This window comes from Aphelocoma coerulescens, chromosome 4 (genome assembly GCF_041296385.1).
Source record: "Aphelocoma coerulescens isolate FSJ_1873_10779 chromosome 4, UR_Acoe_1.0, whole genome shotgun sequence".
Taxonomy (NCBI): Eukaryota; Metazoa; Chordata; class Aves; order Passeriformes; family Corvidae; genus Aphelocoma; species Aphelocoma coerulescens.
The window spans coordinates 72,229,912-72,236,284 of record NC_091017.1 but is presented as its reverse complement, the minus strand read 5'-3'; the positions used below and the strand labels follow the sequence as shown (position 1 = coordinate 72,236,284).

Below are 6,373 nucleotides of genomic sequence, written 5' to 3'. Positions count from 1 at the left end.
TAATAAGGTGCATAATAAAGTTTAATAGGCTGTAGCAAGCAGACATGTTTGAACACATGTTTGCAGTATGTCTAAATGAAGTGTTTATATATCTATGTGTCCAGTGTTGCTATTCCAAGTTAAATTCTATAAAGAAAAAATAGGGTAAAAATTTTACCAAAAATACATGTCTAATATTATTCTTCTCTCGAGAGAAATTACTTTGAAACTATGTTTCTTGTTATGACATCAGCTTTATATTGTGCATTACAGTTTCCTGTGCCTGTTCAAGAAATGTCTAATTCTCAGGCAATTCTACAGAAGTTATGTGGATTTCTTCCTTGATTTTAGCAGGATTTCTGGTAATTTGTCCTTCATACTATATTCAACATAAGGAATAACATCAGCTTCAAAAATATAGGAATGGTTCCAAATCCAGAGAGAATAATGTTCTTTTTCAAAAATTTAAGTATTTTCTAGGTCAAAGCTAATTGTAAAATTTATATATAAGAGTAAAGATGTCCCAAATTTCCAGTGATTTTTTTTTTCTGCTTTTATTTCCATTCCCTTCATTTTTTATGATGGTATCTTTGGGGCATTCTTGGGGTTTTTTTCAGTATCTTGTTATACAAATTCTTGGTAGTATGCAAAATAACAATGATTATTGTAAGTGAACCTTTTTTACAAAACATTACCAGTCTCCATAGAAAAACACCTAAGCTTATATTTAGAAGTGAATAGTTTAGCTTGGATAACATTGGTCTTCATCTTCCAACACGCATTCCAAACAGAGAATTTCTCTTTGCCACTTCTATAAGAGGGACCTCATCAATGCACACAGATATCTTAAGGGCAGGTGTCAACAGGTCAGGGCTAGACCCTTCTGAGTGAATCCCAGTGCCAGGACAAGGAAGGCACACAAGAGAAACACAGGAATTTCTATCTGAATATGAGGAAAAACTTCTTTACTGTGAGTAAAGGCTGACTGAGCTCTGGAAAGGGTGACTGAGCACAGAACACTCTCTTCCCAGAGAGACTTAGCAGTCTCCATCTCTGGAAATATTCAAAACCCACTTGGGCATGATCCTGTGCAACCTGCTGTGGGTAAACATGCTTTAAGCAGGGAGTTGGACTAGATGATCTCCAGAGGTTCCTTCCAACCCAAACAGTTCTGTGATTCTGTGAATAATATTGGCAGAAGCCAAAGATTTAGTTTTGTGGTCTGATGCATCTTTCTGCCTCCAGCTCCTCCCAGCTGCTGATGTGTCTGGGTCAGCCCATTTGGCAGGGACCTGCAGCAGCAGCAGCATCCTAAAGGACTCGTGGGTTTGCTTCACTGGTGACCTTGCATGACCATCAAAGCAGACATCCCTGACACCCTGACCTTGTGATGGATGTTGTATGAATGATGTTCAACCCTAGAAAATCCTAGAAAAATCAGTCCATGACTGTCCTTATCCAGCTGAAAAATAGAGGGATTTTCCAGCTTTGAGTAGAGACTGGTGAATAACCCAAAAATCTTTGGCCAAGCTAAGGGAAATCAAAGCTTGTCTCATCTGTAGCATGGGCCTGTCCAGCTCAGTGAAAGCTTATATTTAATGCCAATTAATAGGTAACAATCTATTCTGCTGAGGTTTTGATAGTACATTTGAAGACCTACTATCTAGAAGATTCTGATTTAAAGCCACTTCAAATGGTTGGCAAAAACTTTTCATTATTGATATTAAACATATTTTTGTTTTCTCATTTACTGCGTGTTTTATTCCTGATGAAGCTTAATAGCCCAACTAAAGAGACACACTGAAAAACAAATGTTGCTGAAATGATTAAGCAGCCCACAGATGGCTTATATGTTCCTGTGTCAATGAGACAGCTTTATAAATGAAGCATGTGTGATAACCATTTCTGTTTTATTTTAAAAATGCTGAGTATTTTTTAAAGCAAACATATTTTAAAAGAAAAACATTGACCAACTTGATGAAGAGATTTAACAGTCAAAAAAGCTGTCTAGCCCAGATGCTTGGTAGCAGCTGTAACCTTGTGAAAATTGACCTATAACATAGCCACAGGGTTCTTGATTCTGAGAAGAATCTTCTCTTTAAGAAAATTGATTTGCTTTACAAACCTTGACCCCTCACTATTTTTCATCCTCCATCAACCCCTGGGGCCCACTGACCTCACTGCAAGAAGTCATACGCATGAGACACCCCCCTTCAAATGAGTGCAAAGATTTCCATGTAGGGTTTGCTGGGCCAAGGTTCATAGCAACAAATCTTTCCTTGTTCTGCTGCAAGATTAAGTCAAGATGACTGACATAATTGGCCAAACAGTTTTCTAACTGGCTTTTTACTTTTGAGATGACCTCTGTTTCTCCCATTCGTCTGCTGATTACAGGTCAATAATACTGTCAAGGAGAGATAAAATAATTTTGTCACTTAGAAATATTGTAATGGGATAAAACCCCTGGCTTGTCATATCACTAAATTTGAAAAGATAATTGAGCTGTCAATTTAAATATCAAGTGAATGCCTCCATGCAAGCAGTGTTAATAAAAGCCAGGACGAAGGTAGAGATGAGCTCAGCTGGCAGGTGAGGGAGGGGGTGAGTTTTGGTGTCGGAGAGACAAGTAACTCTAAACTTACTCTGAATTAATCTGAGCTTCTTGTGTCTACGAGAGTACACTGGGTGCATTTATTTTATGAATATTCTTTCATGCAATCCTTGTACCAGCCACAGGTGGGAGATGATCTTTATTGGGAATGTCATTTCAGCCTGTCAGCTTCTCCACCTATCACAGAGACATGAAAAATCAGTTCTTTGCCAAGCCCTTTTTACCTCTTTCTAGTGAATATTCCTTTCAAAGGTCACTTGCTTATTTGGTTGTCATCAAGACAGTTACCAACTTTTATTCCTTGTTACCTACCAAAACATTCATATAAGCCAAAATTTGCTCCCATGCCTACAGCAGTAATTACTATTAATGGGCTAAAGTGATTGAATCATTGAAGGCCCGAGGGAAAATGTTTGCACAGTGTTTCAGCTACTGTTTGCTTTATGGGCTCTGCTGACTGTACCTGCCAGACTTTTGCATTTATTAACAGAGTTCTGTCATGTTCTGGCCCCTTCTTTCTGCTTTTGAATCACCCTCAGTTCCTCCTGGCACATCCTGAGTGTCCTGAGTGCTGCACAAGCAGCAACAAACTTGACTGAGGACATCAAATTGCACAGAGATCACACAGGGACTGCTCAGCTCTTTGGATTCAAATGTCCAATCTCAGTTGGGAAGATGTGCTGTCAGCATCAACCACAATCAACACTATCCAAAAATAGGATTGGTGGAGTGAGAACCAGGCTAGTATATTTAAAGATTTTTGTGGCTGGCTCCAAAATTTTCATAGAAAATGGGAATTCAGGGTTGGCCACAGAGGTGGTAACATGGACTGGGAAAGAGAAGCCAAAGTTTTTGCCTGTGTGCAGCACTGGGAGAAGAAGAACAAATTCATATCATAGGGCAGCCAACATTTATAAAGCCAGCAACCAAGCTGTGGCTCCTATGGATGAGTTATAGCCCATCTGAAGAACAAAATCATTGTGTAGAGGCATGAATGAAAAGGCTTTTTTGGAGGGGAAAGAGAAAAAGTGTACATGGGGTTTACAATCATGAAAGAGAAGAAATCTGCAGCATTTGTTTGGGGCTGATACTATAGATATGAGTAAACCCTGTTAATTTCCATGGTACAAGATAACTGCAGCCCAGAAGTATACCTGATCAGTCCTTAATCAAAAGCAAGTTCCCAGGAGACTTGATATTTGTGAAAATAATCCAACTGGACATTTTATCTATAAATGTATCTTCACTTTCTTGTTCAGCTTTCAATTTGGGGGACAGATTTTGATCGGTGGTTTTACAGCTCTTTGGGACATAGCAGCTTTTGTATCAGCTCATGGATTTTGTTACACAAAGTTGTCTTTGTACATTGGAAGCCTGGAGAATTGGTTCCATGAAAGCCTGTAGAGTTCATAAAACCTGCAAGCACTAACCTCTCTTGGCTTCTCCTGCAAAAATAAGCGTGAACTTGGAAACCTATGATTCTGGCTTGAAACAGAACCCACAGATATATAAAATTGGTCTGAAACAGGACTGCCTCTTCAGTGTTCATACAACTTAGTGTTAAATACCAAGCATTCAGAAGTCTTAAATCAGCTTCCAAAACCTTGAAATTATTGGTAGTCATGTTCTCCTAAATAAGAAAATTATCAATTTGGGGTTTTCATGATTACTTTCTGTTTCTGGACCATTTATGACAACATTTTCAAATTCTTCTTTGTTAAAGACATCTAGAAACATTTTAAAATAATAGCTGAGTATCTTACAATCAGGTGAGTCAGCTGAAGTTTTTGAAAACCATGGCATGCCTAGCCTTGTCACTCATTCAGATCCACTTACAGAAGGTACTCTGTGTGCAGGACAGAGAAAAAGCAGATCCTGACCTGCTCACTGATGTAAACAAGTGCCTCTTCCTCTCCAGAAGTAAGAGCTAGTTGAAACAGGAGAACAAGGAACCCTGGTGTACTGAGCAGCTTTTGACCCTGAAATGGTTATTGTTGTAATGTGTGAAAGAGGTTTAATGTGCAGCCAACACAAGTGGAAGTTTGGCCCCAGCAGAGATGGTTTCAAACTCTTGGGCTCCATCTCATTGTTTCTCTGATATCACAGTTGTTTTACCTTAGAAAAGAAGGATTTTACCAAGCAAGCCTCAGAGAAAATTAATTAAATCTAAATGAGGTCAGCCCCTTTTTTTTCCTTCAAGCCCACTTGCATCTTAAAGCTGCACAGTGAAGCAATTTAAAGTATAGGAGTTGTAGCTCCTTAAATAAAGATTATTTAAGGTTCCTGTTGTATTAAATACAGCAGGAATAACCATTAATAAGGTATTACTTTGCTCTGAAAGAGGCATGGGAACCAGCAACCCTTAAATAATTAGCTTGGTTCTAATACTGATGTATTTTGCAGCTGCAGATAAATGATTTACCTTCTACACCTTAATTTTCTACTCTCTATTACAAATATTGCATATTCAGTACTGCAATGATGGAATTGCATTTTATTGGCCGCTGGAAGACAACAGGTCATAGTGTCTTGGAAAAAGGGAAACAATGATCTAGGAAATAATGGAAAAGATTATTCTTCTAGTGTTAGTTGCCTTCCTTGTGTGGGAAGCTCCTCCGTCACCCCCTCTTCTCAATGTTATTAATTTTCCACATAAGATCATAAGCTGATCACACAGAGGCTGGATTCTCTTCACTTATCTCTAACCAACTAAAAATGAACCCTGTGTGTAGTGTCTCTAAGCAAAGGAGACTGCTGCAGACTACTGCCTGTTTTAAACACTTCTGGGTGAACTGCATCTACATGTCTCCATTGGAACAGGGATTTGTATTCTAGATGGCCAAACATGAGTTCCCATTCTGAGACCCTATTTTGGAGTTTTCTCAAAGTCTCCAAGCAATGAGCAGAGTATGGTGCTTTCCTGAGGATGCTAGTCTATGATCAGGGGTCCCTGGATTCTTTTTTTGGATAAAATAGCATTAACTCCTCCTCCCAAAAAATCATTCAGAGCTGCCCCTGATTTGCGTCAGTGCAGAGAGTATGCTTAGTTTTCAAGCCAAGAATTGTTCCCATGCCCACACACACACAAACCATATTAAAAATGGACATTGGATATAAAAATAGCCACACTTGCCTTTCTAGTGGTCAAAATAAAGGAGGACCCAGGGTACAGGGAGAGAAGCTGGTAGGGACTCACGGCTATATACCTCCAAGTCAGCAATTAGCACACACAGCAAAGCTGGGAGGCAGTAAAAACTCCCACCATCTGACAGCTGCTTGGCAGCTTTTGAGAACTGAGTCATCACACCCTGACCCAATTTCTAGCAGACAGGTGTCCTGGCCACAGAAACCACCATCACAGGTGTTGCTGTTTTGTGTAAGTTCAGCGGAGAGACCACTAAGTTATTTGTTAGCAATCAAAAAGGTCATGTGGCTTAATTTTTCTACCAAGAACTCCTCTTGGCTGGTTTTATCTATGATTTGCTGTGGTCTGAAGATTTATGTGTTTTTCCTGGCATTAAACCTGTCTAGCTACATCTTCATTTGATAAATGATTTTCACTGAATCTAAAGTGGACTTAGCCACCGCAACATGAATGTTCTAGAACAAAAACTCAGACCTAGAGACAGAGCCCTCAAGTTTCAAAATATAATCCTTTCTATGGACTGCTAGAAAGACAAGGTTATTAACAATTCCAGCACCTGATGTTAGCCAGTGTGGGTGATACAGTCTGGAATTTAACAGTTCCCCATGGTAACATCTGTATATTTGCCTGGGTATTGG

At 39.2% G+C, this 6,373-nt stretch overlaps 1 long non-coding RNA gene across 1 annotated transcript; it reads right to left on the bottom strand.

Moving 5' to 3' along the window:
- Window positions 1–1,883: 1,883 nt before the first annotated feature.
- Window positions 1,884–5,833, bottom strand: LOC138109168 (uncharacterized). The gene is made up of 3 exons (XR_011150323.1): window positions 5,724–5,833; window positions 2,622–2,767; window positions 1,884–2,383 (listed from the first exon to the last, which is right to left on the bottom strand). It is a non-coding gene; the product is annotated as an uncharacterized lncRNA (long non-coding RNA).
- Between the last annotated feature and the right edge of the window lie 540 nt (window positions 5,834–6,373).